This window comes from Ranitomeya imitator, chromosome 1, assembly GCF_032444005.1.
Source record: "Ranitomeya imitator isolate aRanImi1 chromosome 1, aRanImi1.pri, whole genome shotgun sequence".
NCBI classification, from domain to species: Eukaryota; Metazoa; Chordata; class Amphibia; order Anura; family Dendrobatidae; genus Ranitomeya; species Ranitomeya imitator.
The window spans coordinates 32,355,862-32,379,537 of NC_091282.1; the positions used below are offsets into that span (position 1 = coordinate 32,355,862).

A 23,676-nucleotide genomic window follows, 5' to 3' on the forward strand; every position below is an offset into this window, starting at 1 on the left:
GTCAGTGCCCGTCCTCACAGCCGCCAGTCAGCCAGTCAGTCAGTGCCAGTCCTCACAGCCGGCAGTCAGCCAGTCAGTCAGTGCCCGTCCTCACAGCCGCCAGTCAGTGCTTGTCCTCACAGCCGCCAGTCAGTCAGTGCCCGTCCTCACAGCCGCCAGTCAGTCAGTGCCCGTCCTCACAGCCGCCAGTCAGTCAGTGCCCGTCCTCACAGCCGGCAGTCAGTCAGTGCCCGTCCTCACAGCCGGCAGTCAGTCAGTGCCCGTCCTCACAGCCGGCAGTCAGTCAGTGCCCGTCCTCACAGCCGGCAGTCAGTGCCCGTCCTCACAGCCGCCAGTCAGCCAGTCAGTCAGTGCCAGTCCTCACAGCCGGCAGTCAGTGCCCGTCCTCACAGCCGCCAGTCAGTCAGTGCCCGTCCTTACAGCCGCCAGTCAGTCAGTGCCCGTCCTCACAGCCGCCAGTCAGTGCCCGTCCTCACAGCCGCCAGTCAGTGCCCGTCCTCACAGCCGCCAGTCAGTGCCCGTCCTCACAGCCGCCAGTCAGTGCCCGTCCTCACAGCCGCCAGTCAGTGCCCGTCCTCACAGCCGCCAGTCAGTGCCCGTCCTCACAGCCGCCAGTCAGTGCCCGTCCTCACAGCCGCCAGTCAGTGCCCGTCCTCACAGCCGCCAGTCAGTGCCCGTCCTCACAGCCGCCAGTCAGTCAGTGCCCGTCCTCACAGCCGCCAGTCAGTCAGTGCCCGTCCTCACAGCCGCCAGTCAGTCAGTGCCCGTCCTCACAGCCGCCAGTCAGTCAGTGCCCGTCCTCACAGCCGCCAGTCAGTCAGTGCCCGTCCTCACAGCCGGCAGTCAGTCAGTGCCCGTCCTCACAGCCGGCAGTCAGTCAGTGCCCGTCCTCACAGCCGGCAGTCAGTGCCCGTCCTCACAGCCGGCAGTCAGTGCCCGTCCTCACAGCCGCCAGTCAGCCAGTCAGTCAGTGCCAGTCCTCACAGCCGGCAGTCAGTGCCCGTCCTCACAGCCGGCAGTCAGTGCCCGTCCTCACAGCCGCCAGTCAGTCAGTGCCCGTCCTCACAGCCGCCAGTCAGTGCCCGTCCTCACAGCCGCCAGTCAGTCAGTGCCCGTCCTCACAGCCGCCAGTCAGTGCCCGTCCTCACAGCCGCCAGTCAGTGCCCGTCCTCACAGCCGCCAGTCAGTGCCCGTCCTCACAGCCGCCAGTCAGTGCCCGTCCTCACAGCCGCCAGTCAGTGCCCGTCCTCACAGCCGCCAGTCAGTGCCCGTCCTCACAGCCGCCCGCCAGTCAGTCAGTGCCCGTCCTCACAGCCGCCAGTCAGTCAGTGCCCGTCCTCACAGCCGCCAGTCAGTGCCCGTCCTCACAGCCGCCAGTCAGTCAGTGCCCGTCCTCACAGCCGCCAGTCAGTCAGTGCCCGTCCTCACAGCCGCCAGTCAATGCCCGTCCTCACAACCGCCAGTCAGTCAGTGCCCGTCCTCACAGCCGCCAGTCAGTCAGTGCCCGTCCTCACAGCCGCCAGTCAGTCAGTGCCCGTCCTCACAGCCGCCAGTCAGTCAGTGCCCGTCCTCACAGCCGCCAGTCAGTGCCCGTCCTCACAGCCGCCAGTCAGTGCCCGTCCTCACAGCCGCCAGTCAGTGCCCGTCCTCACAGCCGCCAGTCAGTCAGTGCCCGTCCTCACAGCCGCCAGTCAGTCACTGCCCGTCCTCACAGCCTGCAGTCAGTCAGTGCCCGTCCTCACAGCCTGCAGTCAGTCAGTGCCCTTCCTCAAAGCCTGCAGTCAGACAGTGCCCGTCCTCACAGCAGCCAGTCAGTCAGTGCCCGTCCTCACAGCCTGCAGCCAGTCAGTCAGTGCCCGTCCTCACAGCCTGCAGCCAGTCAGTGCCCGTCCTCACAGCCTGCAGCCAGTCAGTGCCCGTCCTCACAGCCTGCAGCCAGTCAGTGCCCGTCCTCACAGCCGCCAGTCAGTCACTGCCCGTCCTCACAGCCTGCAGTCAGTCAGTGCCCGTCCTCACAGCCTGCAGTCAGTCAGTGCCCTTCCTCAAAGCCTGCAGTCAGTCAGTGCCCGTCTTCACAGCCTGCAGTCAGTCAGTGCCCGTCCTCACAGCCGCCAGTCAGTCAGTGCCCGTCCTCACAGCCGCCAGTCAGTCAGTGCCCGTCCTCACAGCCTGCAGTCAGTCAGTGCCCGTCCTCACAGCCTGCAGTCAGTGCCCGTCCTCACAGCCGCCAGTCAGTCAGTGCCCGTCCTCACAGCCTGCAGTCAGTGCCCGTCCTCACAGCCGCCAGTCAGTCAGTGCCCGTCCTCACAGCCGCCAGCCAGTCAGTGCCCGTCCTCACAGCCGCCAGCCAGTCAGTGCCCGTCCTCACAGCCGCCAGCCAGTCAGTGCCCGTCCTCACAGCCGCCAGCCAGTCAGTGCCCGTCCTCACAGCCGCCAGTCAGTCAGTGCCCGTCCTCACAGCCGCCAGTCAGTCAGTGCCCGTCCTCACAGCCGCCAGTCAGTCAGTGCCCGTCCTCACAGCCTGCAGCCAGTCAGTGGCCGTCCTCACAGCCTGCAGCCAGTCAGTGCCCGTCCTCACAGCCTGCAGCCAGTCAGTGCCCGTCCTCACAGCCGCCAGTCAGTCAGTGCCCGTCCTCACAGCCGCCAGTCAGTCAGTGCCCGTCCTCACAGCCTGCAGCCAGTCAGTGCCCGTCCTCACAGCCTGCAGCCAGTCAGTGCCCTTCCTCACAGCCTGCAGTCAGTCAGTGCCCGTCCTCACAGCCGCCAGTCAGTGCCCGTCCACACAGCCTGCAGTCAGTCAGTGCCCGTCCTCACAGCCGCCAGTCAGTCAGTGCCCGTCCTCACAGCCGCCAGTCAGTCAGTGCCCGTCCTCACAGCCGCCAGTCAGCCAGTCAGTCAGTGCCAGTCCTCACAGCCGGCAGTCAGCCAGTCAGTCAGTGCCCGTCCTCACAGCCGCCAGTCAGTGCTTGTCCTCACAGCCGCCAGTCAGTCAGTGCCCGTCCTCACAGCCGCCAGTCAGTCAGTGCCCGTCCTCACAGCCGGCAGTCAGTCAGTGCCCGTCCTCACAGCCGGCAGTCAGTCAGTGCCCGTCCTCACAGCCGGCAGTCAGTGCCCATCCTCACAGCCGCCAGTCAGCCAGTCAGTCAGTGCACGTCATCACAGCCGCCAGTCAGTCAGTGCCCGTCCTCACAGCCGCCAGTCAGTCAGTGCCCGTCCTCACAGCCGCCAGTCAGTGCCCGTCCTCACAGCCGCCAGTCAGTCAGTGCCCGTCCTCACAGCCGCCAGTCAGTCAGTGCCCGTCCTCACAGCCGCCAGTCAGTGCCCGTCCTCACAGCCGCCAGTCAGTGCCCGTCCTCACAGCCGCCAGTCAGTGCCCGTCCTCACAGCCGCCCGCCAGTCAGTGCCCGTCCTCACAGCCGCCCGCCAGTCAGTGCCCGTCCTCACAGCCGCCCGCCAGTCAGTGCCCGTCCTCACAGCCGCCAGTCAGTCAGTGCCCGTCCTCACAGCCGCCAGTCAGTCAGTGCCCGTCCTCACAGCCGCCAGTCAGTCAGTGCCCGTCCTCACAGCCGCCAGTCAGTCAGTGCCCGTCCTCACAGCCGCCAGTCAGTCAGTGCCCGTCCTCACAGCCGCCAGTCAGTCAGTGCCCGTCCTCACAGCCGCCAGTCAGTCAGTGCCCGTCCTCACAGCCGCCAGTCAGTCAGTGCCCGTCCTCACAGCCGCCAGTCAGTCAGTGCCCGTCCTCACAGCCGCCAGTCAGTCAGTGCCCGTCCTCACAGCCGCCAGTCAGTCAGTGCCCGTCCTCACAGCCGCCAGTCAGTCAGTGCCCGTCCTCACAGCCGCCAGTCAGTCAGTGCCCGTCCTCACAGCCGCCAGTCAGTCAGTGCCCGTCCTCACAGCCGCCAGTCAGTCAGTGCCCGTCCTCACAGCCGCCAGTCAGTCAGTGCCCGTCCTCACAGCCGCCAGTCAGTCAGTGCCCGTCCTCACAGCCGCCAGTCAGTCAGTGCCCGTCCTCACAGCCGCCAGTCAGTCAGTGCCCGTCCTCACAGCCGCCAGTCAGTCAGTGCCCGTCCTCACAGCCGCCAGTCAGTCAGTGCCCGTCCTCACAGCCGCCAGTCAGTCAGTGCCCGTCCTCACAGCCGCCAGTCAGTCAGTGCCCGTCCTCACAGCCGCCAGTCAGTCAGTGCCCGTCCTCACAGCCGCCAGTCAGTCAGTGCCCGTCCTCACAGCCGCCAGTCAGTCAGTGCCCGTCCTCACAGCCGCCAGTCAGTCAGTGCCCGTCCTCACAGCCGCCAGTCAGTCAGTGCCCGTCCTCACAGCCGCCAGTCAGTCAGTGCCCGTCCTCACAGCCGCCAGTCAGTCAGTGCCCGTCCTCACAGCCGCCAGTCAGTCAGTGCCCGTCCTCACAGCCGCCAGTCAGTCAGTGCCCGTCCTCACAGCCGCCAGTCAGTCAGTGCCCGTCCTCACAGCCGCCAGTCAGTCAGTGCCCGTCCTCACAGCCGCCAGTCAGTCAGTGCCCGTCCTCACAGCCGCCAGTCAGTCAGTGCCCGTCCTCACAGCCGCCAGTCAGTGCCCGTCCTCACAGCCGCCAGTCAGTGCCCGTCCTCACAGCCGCCAGTCAGTCAGTGCCCGTCCTCACAGCCGCCAGTCAGTCAGTGCCCGTCCTCACAGCCGCCAGTCAGTCAGTGCCCGTCCTCACAGCCGCCAGTCAGTGCCCGTCCTCACAGCCGCCAGTCAGTCAGTCAGTGCCCGTCCTCACAGCCTGCAGCCAGTCAGTCAGTGCCCGTCCTCACAGCCTGCAGCCAGTCAGTGCCCGTCCTCACAGCCTGCAGCCAGTCAGTGCCCGTCCTCACAGCCGCCAGTCAGTCACTGCCCGTCCTCACAGCCTGCAGTCAGTCAGTGCCCTTCCTCAAAGCCTGCAGTCAGTCAGTGCCCGTCTTCACAGCCTGCAGTCAGTCAGTGCCCGTCCTCACAGCCGCCAGTCAGTCAGTGCCCGTCCTCACAGCCTGCAGTCAGTCAGTGCCCGTCCTCACAGCCGCCAGTCAGTCAGTGCCCGTCCTCACAGCCGCCAGTCAGTGCACGTCCTCACAGCCGCCAGTCAGTGCACGTCCTCACAGCCGCCAGTCAGTCAGTGCCCGTCCTCACAGCCGCCAGTCAGTCAGTGCCCGTCCTCACAGCCGCCAGTCAGTGCCCGTCCTCACAGCCGCCAGTCAGTCAGTGCCCGTCCTCACAGCCTGCAGTCAGTCAGTGCCCGTCCTCACAGCCTGCAGTCAGTCAGTGCCCGTCCTCACAGCCTGCAGTCAGTCAGTGCCCGTCCTCACAGCCTGCAGTCAGTCAGTGCCCGTCCTCACAGCCTGCAGCCAGTCAGTCCCCGTCCTCACAGCCGCCAGCCAGTCAGTCCCCGTCCTCACAGCCTGCCGCCAGCCAGTCCCCGTCCTCACAGCCGCCAGCCAGTCCCCGTCCTCACAGCCGCCAGTCAGTCAGTGCCCGTCCTCACAGCCGCCAGTCAGTCAGTGCCCGTCCTCACAGCCTGCAGTCAGTCAGTCCCCGTCCTCACAGCCGCCAGTCAGTCAGTCCCCGTCCTCACAGCCGCCAGTCAGTGCCCGTCCTCACAGCCGCCAGTCAGTCAGTGCCCGTCCTCACAGCCTGCAGTCAGTCAGTGCCCGTCCTCACAGCCTGCAGTCAGTCAGTGCCCGTCCTCACAGCCTGCAGTCAGTCAGTGCCCGTCCTCACAGCCTGCAGCCAGTCAGTCCCCGTCCTCACAGCCGCCAGCCAGTCAGTCCCCGTCCTCACAGCCTGCAGTCAGTCAGTGCCCGTCCTCACAGCCGCCAGCCAGTCCCCGTCCTCACAGCCGCCAGTCAGTCAGTGCCCGTCCTCACAGCCGCCAGTCAGTCAGTGCCCGTCCTCACAGACTGCAGTCAGTCAGTCCCCGTCCTCACAGCCTGCAGCCAGCCAGTCCCCGTCCTCACAGCCGCCAGCCAGTCCCCGTCCTCACAGCTGCCAGTCAGTCAGTCCCCGTCCTCACAGCCTGCAGTCAGTCAGTCCCCGTCCTCACAGCCGCCAGCCAGTCCCCGTCCTCACAGCCGCCAGCCAGTCCCCGTCCTCACAGCCGCCAGCCAGTCCCCGTCCTCACAGCCGCCAGTCAGTCAGTGCCCGTCCTCACAGCCTGCAGTCAGTCAGTCCCCGTCCTCACAGCCTGCAGCCAGCCAGTCCCCGTCCTCACAGCCTGCAGTCAGTCAGTCCCCGTCCTCACAGCCGCCAGTCAGTCAGTGCCCGTCCTCACAGCCTGCAGTCAGTCAGTCCCCGTCCTCACAGCCTGCAGTCAGTCAGTCCCCGTCCTCACAGCCTGCAGTCAGTCAGTCCCCGTCCTCACAGCCGCCAGTCAGTCAGTGCCCGTCCTCACAGCCGCCAGCCAGTCCCCGTCCTCACAGCCGCCAGCCAGTCCCCGTCCTCACAGCCGCCAGCCAGTCCCCGTCCTCACAGCCGCCAGTCAGTCAGTGCCCGTCCTCACAGCCTGCAGTCAGTCAGTCCCCGTCCTCACAGCCTGCAGCCAGCCAGTCCCCGTCCTCACAGCCTGCAGTCAGTCAGTCCCCGTCCTCACAGCCGCCAGTCAGTCAGTGCCCGTCCTCACAGCCTGCAGTCAGTCAGTCCCCGTCCTCACAGCCTGCAGTCAGTCAGTCCCCGTCCTCACAGCCTGCAGTCAGTCAGTCCCCGTCCTCACAGCCGCCAGTCAGTCAGTGCCCGTCCTCACAGCCTGCAGTCAGTCAGTGCCCGTCCTCACAGCCTGCAGTCAGTCAGTCCCCGTCCTCACAGCCTGCAGTCAGTCAGCGCCCGTCCTCACAGCCTGCAGTCAGTCAGTCCCCGTCCTCACAGCCTGCAGTCAGTCAGTCCCCGTCCTCACAGCCGCCAGTCAGTCAGTGCCCGTCCTCACAGCCTGCAGTCAGTCAGTGCCCGTCCTCACAGCCTGCAGTCAGTCAGTCCCCGTCCTCACAGCCTGCAGTCAGTCAGCGCCCGTCCTCACAGCCTGCAGTCAGTCAGTCCCCGTCCTCACAGCCGCCAGTCAGTCAGTGCCCGTCCTCACAGCCGCCAGCCAGTCCCCGTCCTCACAGCCGCCAGCCAGTCCCCGTCCTCACAGCCGCCAGCCAGTCCCCGTCCTCACAGCCGCCAGTCAGTCAGTGCCCGTCCTCACAGCCTGCAGTCAGTCAGTCCCCGTCCTCACAGCCTGCAGCCAGCCAGTCCCCGTCCTCACAGCCTGCAGTCAGTCAGTCCCCGTCCTCACAGCCGCCAGTCAGTCAGTGCCCGTCCTCACAGCCTGCAGTCAGTCAGTCCCCGTCCTCACAGCCTGCAGTCAGTCAGTCCCCGTCCTCACAGCCTGCAGTCAGTCAGTCCCCGTCCTCACAGCCGCCAGTCAGTCAGTGCCCGTCCTCACAGCCTGCAGTCAGTCAGTGCCCGTCCTCACAGCCTGCAGTCAGTCAGTCCCCGTCCTCACAGCCTGCAGTCAGTCAGCGCCCGTCCTCACAGCCTGCAGTCAGTCAGTCCCCGTCCTCACAGCCGCCAGTCAGTCAGTGCCCGTCCTCACAGCCGCCAGCCAGTCAGTGCCCGTCCTCACAGCCGCCAGTCAGTGCCCGTCCTCACAGCCGCCAGTCAGTCAGTGCCCGTCCTCACAGCCGCCAGTCAGTCAGTGCCCGTCCTCACAGCCGCCAGTCAGTCAGTGCCCGTCCTCACAGCCGCCAGTCAGTGCCCGTCCTCACAGCCGCCAGTCAGTCAGTCAGTGCCCGTCCTCACAGCCTGCAGCCAGTCAGTCAGTGCCCGTCCTCACAGCCTGCAGCCAGTCAGTGCCCGTCCTCACAGCCTGCAGCCAGTCAGTGCCCGTCCTCACAGCCGCCAGTCAGTCACTGCCCGTCCTCACAGCCTGCAGTCAGTCAGTGCCCTTCCTCAAAGCCTGCAGTCAGTCAGTGCCCGTCCTCACAGCCGCCAGTCAGTCAGTGCCCGTCCTCACAGCCTGCAGTCAGTCAGTGCCCGTCCTCACAGCCGCCAGTCAGTCAGTGCCCGTCCTCACAGCCGCCAGTCAGTGCACGTCCTCACAGCCGCCAGTCAGTGCACGTCCTCACAGCCGCCAGTCAGTCAGTGCCCGTCCTCACAGCCGCCAGTCAGTCAGTGCCCGTCCTCACAGCCTGCAGTCAGTCAGTGCCCGTCCTCACAGCCGCCAGTCAGTCAGTGCCCGTCCTCACAGCCGCCAGTCAGTGCACGTCCTCACAGCCGCCAGTCAGTGCACGTCCTCACAGCCGCCAGTCAGTCAGTGCCCGTCCTCACAGCCGCCAGTCAGTCAGTGCCCGTCCTCACAGCCGCCAGTCAGTGCCCGTCCTCACAGCCGCCAGTCAGTCAGTGCCCGTCCTCACAGCCTGCAGTCAGTCAGTGCCCGTCCTCACAGCCTGCAGTCAGTCAGTGCCCGTCCTCACAGCCTGCAGTCAGTCAGTGCCCGTCCTCACAGCCTGCAGTCAGTCAGTGCCCGTCCTCACAGCCTGCAGCCAGTCAGTCCCCGTCCTCACAGCCGCCAGCCAGTCAGTCCCCGTCCTCACAGCCTGCCGCCAGCCAGTCCCCGTCCTCACAGCCGCCAGCCAGTCCCCGTCCTCACAGCCGCCAGTCAGTCAGTGCCCGTCCTCACAGCCGCCAGTCAGTCAGTGCCCGTCCTCACAGCCTGCAGTCAGTCAGTCCCCGTCCTCACAGCCGCCAGTCAGTCAGTCCCCGTCCTCACAGCCGCCAGTCAGTGCCCGTCCTCACAGCCGCCAGTCAGTCAGTGCCCGTCCTCACAGCCTGCAGTCAGTCAGTGCCCGTCCTCACAGCCTGCAGTCAGTCAGTGCCCGTCCTCACAGCCTGCAGTCAGTCAGTGCCCGTCCTCACAGCCTGCAGCCAGTCAGTCCCCGTCCTCACAGCCGCCAGCCAGTCAGTCCCCGTCCTCACAGCCTGCAGTCAGTCAGTGCCCGTCCTCACAGCCGCCAGCCAGTCCCCGTCCTCACAGCCGCCAGTCAGTCAGTGCCCGTCCTCACAGCCGCCAGTCAGTCAGTGCCCGTCCTCACAGACTGCAGTCAGTCAGTCCCCGTCCTCACAGCCTGCAGCCAGCCAGTCCCCGTCCTCACAGCCGCCAGCCAGTCCCCGTCCTCACAGCTGCCAGTCAGTCAGTCCCCGTCCTCACAGCCTGCAGTCAGTCAGTCCCCGTCCTCACAGCCGCCAGCCAGTCCCCGTCCTCACAGCCGCCAGCCAGTCCCCGTCCTCACAGCCGCCAGCCAGTCCCCGTCCTCACAGCCGCCAGTCAGTCAGTGCCCGTCCTCACAGCCTGCAGTCAGTCAGTCCCCGTCCTCACAGCCTGCAGCCAGCCAGTCCCCGTCCTCACAGCCTGCAGTCAGTCAGTCCCCGTCCTCACAGCCGCCAGTCAGTCAGTGCCCGTCCTCACAGCCTGCAGTCAGTCAGTCCCCGTCCTCACAGCCTGCAGTCAGTCAGTCCCCGTCCTCACAGCCTGCAGTCAGTCAGTCCCCGTCCTCACAGCCGCCAGTCAGTCAGTGCCCGTCCTCACAGCCGCCAGCCAGTCCCCGTCCTCACAGCCGCCAGCCAGTCCCCGTCCTCACAGCCGCCAGCCAGTCCCCGTCCTCACAGCCGCCAGTCAGTCAGTGCCCGTCCTCACAGCCTGCAGTCAGTCAGTCCCCGTCCTCACAGCCTGCAGCCAGCCAGTCCCCGTCCTCACAGCCTGCAGTCAGTCAGTCCCCGTCCTCACAGCCGCCAGTCAGTCAGTGCCCGTCCTCACAGCCTGCAGTCAGTCAGTCCCCGTCCTCACAGCCTGCAGTCAGTCAGTCCCCGTCCTCACAGCCTGCAGTCAGTCAGTCCCCGTCCTCACAGCCGCCAGTCAGTCAGTGCCCGTCCTCACAGCCTGCAGTCAGTCAGTGCCCGTCCTCACAGCCTGCAGTCAGTCAGTCCCCGTCCTCACAGCCTGCAGTCAGTCAGCGCCCGTCCTCACAGCCTGCAGTCAGTCAGTCCCCGTCCTCACAGCCTGCAGTCAGTCAGTCCCCGTCCTCACAGCCGCCAGTCAGTCAGTGCCCGTCCTCACAGCCTGCAGTCAGTCAGTGCCCGTCCTCACAGCCTGCAGTCAGTCAGTCCCCGTCCTCACAGCCTGCAGTCAGTCAGCGCCCGTCCTCACAGCCTGCAGTCAGTCAGTCCCCGTCCTCACAGCCGCCAGTCAGTCAGTGCCCGTCCTCACAGCCGCCAGCCAGTCCCCGTCCTCACAGCCGCCAGCCAGTCCCCGTCCTCACAGCCGCCAGCCAGTCCCCGTCCTCACAGCCGCCAGTCAGTCAGTGCCCGTCCTCACAGCCTGCAGTCAGTCAGTCCCCGTCCTCACAGCCTGCAGCCAGCCAGTCCCCGTCCTCACAGCCTGCAGTCAGTCAGTCCCCGTCCTCACAGCCGCCAGTCAGTCAGTGCCCGTCCTCACAGCCTGCAGTCAGTCAGTCCCCGTCCTCACAGCCTGCAGTCAGTCAGTCCCCGTCCTCACAGCCTGCAGTCAGTCAGTCCCCGTCCTCACAGCCGCCAGTCAGTCAGTGCCCGTCCTCACAGCCTGCAGTCAGTCAGTGCCCGTCCTCACAGCCTGCAGTCAGTCAGTCCCCGTCCTCACAGCCTGCAGTCAGTCAGCGCCCGTCCTCACAGCCTGCAGTCAGTCAGTCCCCGTCCTCACAGCCGCCAGTCAGTCAGTGCCCGTCCTCACAGCCGCCAGTCAGTCAGTCCCCGTCCTCACAGCCTGCAGCCAGTCAGCCAGTCCCCGTCCTCACAGCCTGCAGTCAGTCAGTGCCCGTCCTCACAGCCGCCAGTCAGTCAGTCCCCGTCCTCACAGCCGTCCCGGGCCGCTCACCACAACTTTCCGCACTCCGGCTCCGGTCTCCGCGGCTGGAGGTCACCTCTGCCCCCGGTCCGGGCCGCCCGTACAGTAGCGGCGGCCTAGCCCAGGCCCCTGCCCGGCCTCCCCGCCCGGCCCCGAGCTCCCCAGCAGAGTGTTTACCTGAGCGGCGGGCTGTGAGTGCGGCCTCCAGTCCGGGCCGCTGGGGGGAGCCGATCCTCCGTCACTCCGGGCCTGCTGAGGATAATCCGGACATGTAGAGAGAGGGGGAGCGGGGAAGGAGCCGATCCCTTCTCCTCCGCCTCCTCCCGGCCTGCCCCCCTCCCTCCCGCCTGCAGCCGGGAACCAACAGAGGGAAGGGGGGAAGATTCCGAGGCCGCCGCTCACACGTACACTCCCCGGCCGGACACCGCTGCCTCCCGTCAGGCCGCAGCCTCCGTGCGCTCTCACACCGGGCGTCGCTGTCCCCCGCCCCGGGCACACGGCCTGCTGAGCGCGGGCTCGGGGGGAGAAGAGGACGCTGGGGACGGAGGGGAGGAGTCCGCTCACTGCGCGGCGGCCGCTTCGGGGCTAATCGGGATCCGCTTCTCCCTCACACAGAACAAAATGCCGACCGGAAGTGCAGCCGCACGAAGGACTCCCTCCACCGGCGCCAAACCGCCGCGCAGCCAGCGCCACTTCCGGTGTGTGTGATGTGACACAGTGCTGCTGAGGGCGCAACGACGGCACGGCGCGGGCACTTCCGGTGTGGAAGAGATCTACTCGAGCTAGGCCGCTCGGTATCGTGAGGGGCCTCAGAGCAGGCGTTACCCGTAGCAACCGCGCCAGCCTGAGGGGAAAAAGAAAGCTGGGAGATGATAGGTTGCTATAGGCAACGGCAAGGAAAACTGGGAGGTGATAGGTTATTAAGGCAATGGTACTGGAAGCTGATTGGTTGCTATAGGTAACGTCGATGAGAGCTGGCTGTTGATTGGTTGCTATAGATAGTGGCAATGGAAGCTTGAAGCTGATTGGTTGCTATAGGGAATTGCAAGGAAAGCTGGATGTTCATTGATTGCTATAGCTAGTGGCAATGGAAGCTTGAAGCTGATTGGTTGCTATAGGGAATTGCAAGGAAAGCTGAGAGATAATTGGTTAATGTAAATAATGGCAGTTAAAGCTGGGAGTTGATTGGTTGCTATAAGTAATGAGAATGAAAACTGGGAGCCGATAGGTTGCTATAGGGAAAACTAGCAGCTGATTGGTTGCTGTGGCCAATCGCTGCATTTAGTGGGGGATCTTCACAGGAAAACACAAACATGTATGAGCTGTGTAAATAAAAATTACAAAATGTTTTACCTTCCGAATTTGTGTGACATCCACAGGAGTGAAGTTTGTAAAATACTGTAAATAAGTTTTAAAAAAACAAAACCTCCCTGAAGCCGTTACAATTACACTATCCGGTCTCTACAGCCAATCAGTGGTCTCGGCAGTGACTCACGGTAGGTAATGATTGGCTGTCGCGGTCATGTGTCCCCCGGCAACAGAGACCAGCTGGGGCCCAGCAGTGAGGAGCAATATGGCGCCGTGCGTCGTTGTTTGGTACTTTCACGCCAAGATTGGGTTCACGTCGCAGTTTATTTGCAGTTTTTTGCTCGTTAACCCACGATGGACAGGATTTTTATCCTAAAACGAGGCATTTAGGGTATAAATGCGGCTAATTTTCCTCTCTGGAGTAACTGGCGTAAAAATCATCTTTTTATTACGCTACCGTAAGATCTGACAAAAAAAAAACAATGCGGTTGCGGATACACTGAGACTTTGTCCGCCACACACGTAATTTGAAAACCTTTTCCAGATTTAATGTCGCCCATAATGTCGACAAATCCAGTGGAAAACAAACGTAAGATCATTTTGAGGGAGAAATATTAAAAAAAAATCCTGAAATAATGTGGTTGCGTAAGTGTGAACACCCTCTTATAATTGGGGGTGTGGTTGTGTTCAGAATCAGCCAATCGCATTTACACACGTTACATAGTAGTCAGTACACGGCCGCCGTCATTTACAGCGATTCTGATTAACCCCAGAGAAAGGTTTGCTGTTCTGGGAGGATTTTACTGACATTTTCTGGTCCGTAAACAGCTGACAACACAGCAAAGGTATCTCAATGTTGAGAAGAAGAAATAAAATGTTTCAGGAGGTTGCGAAGAGACCAACAGAAACAAGGAGCTGCAGGAATCTCTGGAAAGTCCAGGTTGTGTCCTACATGTGGGGTCGATTGGCAAGATGAAGCTTTTTTTTTTTTTAAACAAAAACATCCATGCCCAGCTGTATTTTGCCAAAATCTACATAAACTCTGCCAAAAGCATGTGGGAAATGTGTTTACGTCTAACGAGGCCAAGGTGGACCTTTTTGACACTAATTTCAAAAGTTGCTAATCCAACATCATCAGAAGATCACCATACCCACAGTGAGGCATGGTGGAGGTAGCATTGTGCTTTGGGGCTGTTTTTCAGCAGCTGGGGCTTTAGTCAACGAAGGAGGAATTATGAACAATTCCAAATATCAGTCAATTTGACATCAAAACCTTCAGGCCTCAGCTAAAAAAGCTGGAGATAATGACAAGGACTCCAAATCACCAAAAGAATGGCTTCTCGGGCTATGTGCACATGTTGCGGATTTAACCGCGGATCCGCAGCGTTTTTGACGCTGCGGATCTGCAGCAGTTTCCCATGCGGTTTACAGTACCATGTAAACCTATGGAAAACCCAATTCGCTGTGCACATGCTGCAGAAACGCAGCATTGTTTTATCCGCAGCATGTCAATTCTTTGTGCGGATTTGCAGCGTTTCTGCACCCATAGACTTGCATTGAGTCGGGCACATCCGCAGCAAAGCCACAGATGTAAAAAAGATCTGCGGTGTAGCTGCGGATGAAACGCTGCAGATCGGGAGGAGGGAGTGTGTGGGCGGTGACTGTGCATGTATGTGTGTGCGGGGTCTGCGGGCTGTCAGTGGGTCTGCCGATGCATCTGCAGGGCTGTCGGGGATCTGTACCGGACTGCCGGGGGTCTGTGTCGGGGGTCTGCGGGCTGTGCAGGGAGTCTTTGGGGGTGTGTGTGTGTGCAGGCATCGTCCGATGGGACTACAAGTCCCATCCGGCTATGCCTGCTACAGTGACAGTGATTGACACATTAGCCAATGATGGGAGAGTAGTAGTCCCATCATCCGGCTAATGTGCTGAATGTAAAAAAAACACATACAACATATAACAAGTACATACAACATTACATACAAGATACATCAGAACATACAGCATATGACATACACTACAGTTGTTGCCAAAAGTATTGACACCCCTGCAATTCTGTCAGATAATACTCAGTTTCTTCCTGAAAATGATTGCAATCACAAATTCTTTGGTATTATTATCTTCATTTAATTTGTCTTAAATGAAAAAACACAAAAGTGAATAAAGCAAAACATTGATCATTTCACACAAAACTCCAAAAATGGGCCAGACAAAAGTATTGGCACCCTCAGCCTAATACTTGGTTGCATAACCTTTAGCCAAAATAACTGCGACCAACCGCTTCCGGTAACCATCAATGAGTTTCTTACAATGCTCTGCTGGAATTTTAGACCATTCTTCTTAGGCAAACTGCTCCAGGTCCCTGATATTTGAAGGGTGCCTTCTCCAAACTGCCATTTTTAGATCTCTCCACAGGTGTTCTATGGGATTCAGGTCTGGACTCATTGCTGGCCACCTTAGAAGTCTCCAGTGCTTTCTCTCAAACCATTTTCTAGTGCTTTTTGAAGTGTGTTTTGGGTCATTGTCCTGCTGGAAGACCCACGACCTCTGAGGGAGACCCAGCTTTCTCACACTGGGCCCTACATTATGCTGCAAAATTTGTTGGTAGTCTTCAGACTTCATAATGCTATGCACACGGTCAAGCAGTCCTGTGCCAGAGACAGCAAAGCAACCCCAAAACATCAGGGAACCTCCGCCATGTTTGACTGTAGGGACAGTGTTCTTTTCTTTGAATGCCTCTTTTTTTCTCCTGTAAACTCTATGTTGATACCTTTGCCCAAAAAGCTCTACTTTTGTCTCATCTGACCAGAGAAGATTGTTCCAAAACGTTTTAGGCTTTTTCAGGTAAGTTTTGGCAAACTCCAGCCTGGCTTTTTTATGTCTCGGGGTAAGAAGTGGGGTCTTCCTGGGTCTCCTACCATACAGTCTCTTTTCATTCAGACGCCGACGGATAGTACGGGTTGACACTGTTGTACCCTCGGACTGCAGGGCAGCTTGAACTTGTTTAGATGTTAGTTGAGGTTCTTTATCCAACATCCGCACAATCTTGCGTTGAAATCTCTTGTCAATTTTCCTTTTCCGTCCACATCTAGGGAGGTTAGCCACAGTGCCATGGGCTTTACACTTCTTGATGACACTGCGCACGGTAGGCACAGGAACATTCAGGTCTTTGTAGATGGACTTGTAGCCTTGAGATTGCTCATGCTTCCTCACAATTTGGTTTCTCAAGTCCTCAGACAGTTCTTTGGTTTTCTTTCTTTTCTCCATGCTCAATGTGGTACACACAAAGACACAGGACAGAGGTTGAGTCAACTTTAATCCATGTCAACTGGCTGCAAGTGTGATTTAGTTATTGCCAACACCTGTTAGGCTGTGTTCACGCGTTGCGGTTTTTTCGCGTTTTTTTTGCGGTTTCTCCCGATAAAAACGCTATAAAACCGCAAAAAAACGCATACAATAAGCATCCCATCATTTAGAATGAATTCCGCATGTTTTGTGCACATGATGCGTTTTTTTCCGCGAAAAAAACGCAACGCGGCAAAAAACGCAGCATGTTCATTTTCCGTTTTTTTTGCGGATTTCCCACTCCAAAATGCATTGGGAAGTGTCCGGAAAAAAACGCGGCAAAAACGCATGCGGTTTTCTTGCGGATTGCTTGCAGAAAATGTCCGGAATTCTCAGGAATTTTCTGCAAGAAATCCTGAACGTGTGCACATAGCCTTAGGTGCCACAGGTAAGTTACAGGTGCTGTTAATTACACAAATTAGAGAAGCATCACATGATTTTTCCAACAGTGCCAATACTTTTGTCCACCCCTTTTTTATGTTTGGTGTGGAATTATATCCAATTTAGCTTTAGGACAATTCTTTTTGTGTTTTTTTCATTTAAGACAAATTAAATGAAGATAACAAAAAGAATTTGTGTTTGCAATCATTTTCAGGAAGAAACTGAGCATTATCTGACAGAATTGCAGGGGTGTCAATACTGTTGGCCACAACTGTACGTACAACAGAACATATGACATACAACATATCACATACAACATATGACATACAGCACATACAAGATACAGTACATACATACAACATAGACATACAGTACATACAACAGTACATAAAACATACAGTACATACAGCCATACAACATATCTAGACATACAGTACGTACATATAGACATACAACATAGAGTACATACTCACCATCACCTTGATCCCCGAAGCCATTGTCACCTGTAAAAAATATTAAAATAATAAACCAACAATATGCTCCCTGTGTCCGCAGATATCCAATTAATACGAGTGTCCCACGACAATCTCCCGTGGAGAGCAGCCACATCAGATGATTCGACCGCTCTCCAGGGGCTCCAGCAATACAATGTCGGAAGGTTTCCTTCTGCACTGTATCCCTCCGCCTCTGTGAGAAATAGTAAATAGTCCCTACTCTCACTTGTGGCACTGCTCTGCTCTGCCGCTACAGCATGGTGTTTCCATCTGGCCTTAGGGGAGCCTGGCCGGTCTCTGCAGGAATTTAACCCTGCTGTGTTCTGCAGAGATCTGGCTCCCCAACCTAACCCATGAAGGCAGGTTCTAGTTAATCCAACTCTTCCCGCCATTCCTCGCCTGAACATTGGTTCCTACCCCGTTCCTATGCATGCAATCCTATATTCTGACACTTTACCAACCTGGCTAGTTTTCCATCCTGTCTGACCTCTCCACTCCTGATCCCTCATATTCCTACTGATCCTGTGCTGCCTGACCTGACCTCGGACCGTTTTACTACACTTTGTCTTTGCCCTCCTGTATGGCATCTCTGACCCTCTGGTCAGCTCCTGTGGACCCGGGAACTGCCCTGGAGTGGTACCTGGTGATTACCTGTGGCCAAACCTAACCTCAACCCCAGAGGCTCTAGTGAACACCAGGTAGTCACTTGGTCACGCATAGAGCTCAAACCCAGGCTATATTACTGAGAGACACAACCTATATTACTGGGAGAGACACACAGACCTCACATCCAGCCTATATTACTGGGATAGACACACAGACCTCACATCCAGTCTATATTACTGGGAGACATAGACCTCACATACAGCCTATATTATTGGGAGAGACACACAGATCTGACATCCAAACTATATTACTGGGAGAGACACACAGACGTCACATCCAACCTATATTACTGGGAGAGACACACAGACCTCACATCCAGCCTATGTTACTGGGAGAGACACACAGGCCTCACATCCAGCCTATATTACTAGGATAGACACACAGACCTCACATCAAGTCTATATTACTGGGAGACAGAGACCTCACATTCAGCCTATATTACTGGGAGAGACACACAGATCTGACATCCAGACTATATTACTGGGAGAGACAGATCAGACATCCAACCTATATTACTTGGAGAGACACACATACCTCACATCCAGCCTATATTGCTGGGAGAGACACATACCTCACATCCAACCTATATTACTGGGAGAGACACATAGACCTCACATAGTTTACATTACTGGGTGAAACACAAAGAACTCACATCTAGCCTTTGTTACAGAGAGACACATAGCTCTTACATCCAACCACATGCAGCCTATATTACTGGAGGAGTCAAACAGACCCCACATCCAACCTATATTACTGTTAGAGACACACAGCAGTCACATCCAGACTATATTACTATATTACTGGGAGAGATACATAGCTCTCACATCCAACCTATATTACTGTTAGAGACACACAGCAGTCACATCCAACCTATATTAGGCTAGTTTCACATTTGCGTTAGAATCCGCAGCGTTTAATCCGCATCCGCAAGTACAGGAAAAAAAACGCATATAAACACGTACAAACGCAGCGTTTTTTTAGACGCATGCGGGAACGCATGCGATAAAAAAAAACGCTGCGTTGGCATGCTTCTCAATGCGTTTTTTCCTGCGTTTGCGTTTTTTGTGCGCATGGTGACAAATTTTACAGGAGAAAAATCTAGATAACCAGACAGCGCCAATGGGACTACAGAGGGTGTGTATTATGGGATATCTATATATAGACCCTAGGACTGCTGAAATCTTCAGATTTTGCTCCTGTATGCTGTGTCAGAATGGATCTTCGCATGGAGAGCTTTTATTTCAACCTGGATTTAAGCATCAATCTGTTTCTTGCCTGTGCGTTTGCTTGGGAGCAAGACAGAAATCGAGAAAGACGGAGAAGGAGACGTCATAGGTGTTTTTGGAGACACCCCATTATTGAACTACGTGAGAGCCGTGGAGCCTATCACACGCTGTATGGCGAGCTTAATGCCAACCCGGAGAAATTCCATGAATATACAAGGATGTCGCAAGACTCGTTCCGGGATTTGCTTGCTCGTGTTCAAGGAGCAATCAGGAGACAGGACACCCAGCTCCGTACACCACCAGAGGAACGTCTGTTGGTTACAATAAGGTACGTTCCAAATCTAAACCAATGGCAGTGCAAATTTTGGGTGTTCTGACATGTATTTTTTTGGTATTTTCCTTTATGTCTTTAGCATAACAACACCATAAATAAAATTGATTGTAATTTCTTTTTTTTTTTTTTTTTCTTCCAGATTTCTGGCAACCAGAGAGAGTTTATCATCCCTCCACTTCCCATACCGGCTTGGAATATCCACCGTGTCCGGAATAGTTGCGGACACCTGCCGGGCTTTGTGGAATGTACTCCGGGAAGAGTTTATACCTGTACCCACCTTGGACATGTGGCTTGAAATTGCGGAAAAATTCTGGAGTGTGTGTAATTTCCCCAACTGTTTGGGAGCGGTGGATGGAAAGCACATCCGCATTATCAAACCAGCCAGAACAGGATCGGAGTATTAAAATTATAAAAAATATTTTTCTGTTGTGCTCATTGCAATAGCTGATGAAGACTGTCGCTTCATCGCCGTGGACATTGGAGCTTGTGGCCGTGGCAACGATTCCCAGACTTTCAAGAACTCGGATATGGGCCGGCGTGTGTATGGCAAAAATTTTAACTTTCCACGGCCACGACCTCTCCCCAACACTCAAGGTCCACCGATGCCATTTGTTATGGTTGGTGAGGAGGCCTTTCAGATGTGTGAAAACCTACTGAAGCCATATTCCAGTCGGGACTTGAACCACACTAAAAGGGTCTTTAACCACAGACTGACCAGGGCCCGAAGAACAGTAGAGTGCACCTTTGGCATTCTAGTCTCAAAATGGCGCATTCTTGCATCTGCCATTAACCTAAAAATGGAGACAGTCGACGAGGTGGTCAAAGCCTGTGTGGTTCTGCATAATTACATAATGGCTAAGGAACGGCCCAACATTGAACTGGATGAACCAGTTGCACACCCACTGCCCGATTACCAGCATCACCCACTGCGGTCAACAGCTGAAGTTGGCCACATGCGGAACCAATTTGCTGCCTTTTTTGATTCTGATATTGGACGTGTGTCATGGCAGGACAATGTTGTGTAAATGTCCTGTTGTTATTTTATCTGTACCAGTTATTTTCTTACATGTTACTAATGTTTCTCGTTAATAAACTTTATTTTTTTATGTCTTGACCGTGTCTCCTATGTATTTCTTCTACAAACCGAGGTTGTCCTCACACTAGCAGTATTTGGTCTGTATTTATTATCAGTATTTGTAATCCAAAACCAGGAGTGGTGAAGGTAAAGGCTGAGGTGCCAGATATGTTAATATTATACTTTTCCTCTAATTGTTCCACTCCTTGTTTTGGCTTACAAATATACTAATATAAAATACTGACCACATACTGCTAGTGTGACGGCAGCCATGTTGTTTTAGTGGTAAGGTTGTTGACGTCATTGCGTCCTGATTCTGTTCTGCAGTATCCACTGGACACAGACTGAAGAGACAATGACTGTCATACAAAACAGATCTATACTCATCAAGTCAGGTGTCAGAAATAATGCATTCATGATGCACATATAACACCCTCATGAATTCACTATTTCTGACACCTGAGCAGGTGAGCACAGATATGCAGTGTGACACCCCGATCTTCCTTTCACTTTGTGTGGAAGAGATTACATACACAGAAGAGAAAATGGAGGTTATCACACAAGGCAGTTCTCTGCTCACCAGGTCAGGCGTCCCACTCCCAACTAATTAGTTTTTGGACACCTGACCTATTGAGTATAGTTTTGCATTGTATTTCCGCCATTTTCTCTTCAGACTGCTACACTAGTCACAGACTAAGCAGAATGAAGAGATTAAGGAGAAAATACAAGTATACATTTTTTGGTCCACCTCATAGCTCTATACTAAAGACACACAAAACTGCAGTGTTGTATTTTCTAACTATTGGAGCTATGATGTGGCCAAAAAATAAAGTGTGCGGCACAGTGTTTTATTTGGCGCACGGTGTGTGTTGCCAGCGGCGAAAAGCACAATTAACGAAACATAATAAGGGGCAAAAAAATTGTATTTATTTTAGAACAACAAAAATATTTATTTAACAGCCCCTGCTTGGGGTAGAGTGATGTAAACAGGGGGTGTGAAGCAGTGAGGCCTGGCTAAACGTGGACAACGCAGAGGTGGCAGGAGAAGGGGCAATGAAACTAGTGGGTTCTGGTAGTTCGGGGATAGGGCTTGACACATGAGAGGCCTGAGACGCACTGGAAGGGTGAGACAAACCTGATATAACAGACACACTGGGAGGTGAAGGGGGAGGAATACTAAGAGTCCGCTGTTTTTTATTTTTTCTCCCTTTCTGGGATCGCCGGGTTCTGGTAAGCCTCGGTGGGCTCATATGTCGTGGCATGGTCGTGGTTGATGACCTGACAGGGTCCGGCTGCACTGTGCCAGAGTCCATAGTGCTTGTAGAGCATGCAGCCATGCCAGAGTCCATAGTGCTTGTAGAGCGTGCAGCTATGCCAGAGTCCATAGTGCTTGTAGAGCGTGCAGCCATGCCAGAGTCCATAGTGCTCGTAGAGCGTGCAGCCATGCCAGAGTCCATAGTGCTTGTAGAGCGTGCAGCTATGCCAGAGTCCATAGTGCTCGTAGAGCGTGCAGCCATGCCAGAGTCCATAGTGCTCGTAGAGCGTGCAGCCATGCCAGAGTCCATAGTGCTCGTAGAGCGTGCAGCCATGCCAGAGTCCATAGTGCTCGTAGAGCGTGCAGCCATGCCAGAGTCCATAGTGCTCGTAGAGCGTGCAGCCATGCCAGAGTCCATAGTGCTCATAGAGCGTGCAGCCATGCCAGAGTCCATAGTGCTCGTAGAACGTGCAGCCATGCCAGAGTCTATAGTGCTCGTAGAGCGTGCAGCCATGCCAGAGTCCATAGTGCTCATAGAGCGTGCAGCCATGCCAGAGTCCATAGTGCTCATAGAGCGTGCAGCCATGCCAGAGTCCATAGTGCTTGTAGAGCGTGCAGCCATGCCAGAGTCCATAGTGCTCGTAGAGTGTGCAGCCATGCCAGAGTCCATAGTGCTCGTAGAGCGTGCAGCCATGCCAAAGTCCATAGTGCTCGTAGAGCGTGCAGCCATGCCAGAGTCCATAGTGCTCATAGAGCGTGCAGCCATGCCAGAGTCCATAGTGCTTGTAGAGCGTGCAGCCATGCCAGAGTCCATAGTGCTCGTAGAGCGTGCAGCCATGCCAGAGTCCATAGTGCTCATAGAGCGTGCAGCCATGCCAGAGTCCATAGTGCTCGTAGAGCGTGCAGCCATGTCAGAGTCCATAGTGCTCATAGAGCGTGCAGCCATGCCAGAGTCCATAGTGCTCGTAGAGAGTGCAGCCATGCCAGAGTCCATAGTGCTCGTACAGCGTGCAGCCATGCCAGAGTCCATAGTGCTCGTAGAGCATGCAGCCATGCCAGAGTCCATAGTGCTCGTAGAGCGTGCAGCCATGCCAGAGTCCATAGTGCTCATAGAGCGTGCAGCCATGCCAGAGTCCATAGTGCTCGTAGAGCGTGCAGCCATGCCAGAGTCCATAGTGCTCATAGAGCGTGCAGCCATGCCAGAGTCCATAGTGCTCGTAGAGCGTGCAGCCATGCCAGAGTCCATAGTGCTCGTAGAGCGTGCAGCCATGCCAGAGTCTATAGTGCTCGTAGTGCGTGCAGCCATGCCAGAGTCTATAGTGCTCGTAGAGCGTGCAGCCATGCCAGAGTCCATAGTGCTCATAGAGCGTGCAGCCATGCCAGAGTCCATAGTGCTCGTAGAGCGTGCAGCCATGCCAGAGTCCATAGTGCTCGTAGAGCATGCAGCCATGCCAGAGTCTATAGTGCTCGTAGAGCATGCAGCCATGCCAGAGTCCATAGCGCTCGTAGAGCGTGCAGCCATGCCAGAGTCCATAGCGCTCGTAGAGCGTGCAGCCATGCCAGAGTCCATAGTGCTCGTAGAGCGTGCAGCCATGCCAGAGTCCATAGTGCTCGTAGAGCGTGCAGCCATGCCAGAGTCTATAGTGCTCGTAGAGCGTGCAGCCATGCCAGAGTCCATAGTGCTCGTAGAGCGTGCAGCCATGCCAGAGTCCATAGTGCTCATAGAGTGTGCAGCCATGCCAGAGTCTATAGTGCTCGTAGAGCGTGCAGCCATGCCAGAGTCCATAGTGCTCGTAGAGCGTGCAGCCATGCCAAAGTCCATAGTGCTCGTAGAGCGTGCAGCCATGCCAGAGTCCATAGCGTTTGTAGAGCGGAAGGCCATGCCTGTGTCCTGCTGCATCATGGTGGTGGCGGCACGGAAGGCCATGCCAGGGTCCTGCCGCTGTATCGTGGTGGAGGCGGTACGGAAGGCCATGCCAGGGTCCTGCTGCTGCATCGTGGTGGTGGCGGTACGGAAGGCCATGCCAGGGTCCTGCTGCATCGTGGCGGTACGGAAGGCCATGCCAGGGTCCTGCTGCTGCTTCGTGGTGTCAGTGGAGGAGGTCCAAGCAGAAGCAGCGGTTGTCATGGTGGTGGTGGTGGTGGGCTGTCCTACAGCACTCGGCATGGTGGTGGTGCTGTACTGGTGTCCGGCAGTGCTAGGAATAGAGGTGGCCATGCAGTGGTATGCAGCAGAGGTCGACATTGAGGTTAATCGTGACAGTGAGGGCACAGGTGGAAATGCCAACACTGTCTGCTGAAAGTACCAACTCTGCTGCATAGCCTGCACGTAAGCAGCATAGCAGGCCTGCATGACACTAAGCTGGAGATCAGGAGTTAGGTGTTCCGACATGCCCTGCTCAATTTGGTTAAAAAATGATGTGCTGGTCTCTGGAGGTTGGCTTTTACTTGGTCAAGGCTTTTGGTGACCTCCTGGATACGTGTATTCATGTGGCTAAAGGAAATATCCATTCGGTCACCCGAGCTCAAACCGAGCTCAAGTGCAAAAACTCGGGCATGAGGGACCTGTCCGATGCCCTCTGCCGCTGCCGGGAGGAGCCCCCCAAAAAAGGGGCAGAGGCAGAGGACTGAGAAAGGGGAACACCTGATGGACCGGCTTCCTGGTCTCCAGGTAATGTGGCAGGCCCACTTGCTGCAGCGCTGCTGGATGGCTGGGACGGGTCCGTGGCTGTCTGAT

General features: G+C 56.7%; 1 protein-coding gene across 5 annotated transcripts in view; it reads right to left on the bottom strand.

Moving 5' to 3' along the window:
- NIPBL (NIPBL cohesin loading factor) overlaps positions 1 to 11,546 on the bottom strand; it is a 160,944-nt gene extending 149,398 nt beyond the window's left edge. For all 5 annotated transcript variants that reach the window (XM_069745944.1, XM_069745943.1, XM_069745947.1 and 2 more), the window contains exon 1: positions 11,036 to 11,546. The gene's annotated coding sequence lies outside the window, so the exon portion shown is untranslated. The remainder of the gene's footprint in view (positions 1 to 11,035) is intronic.
- Between the last annotated feature and the right edge of the window lie 12,130 nt (positions 11,547 to 23,676).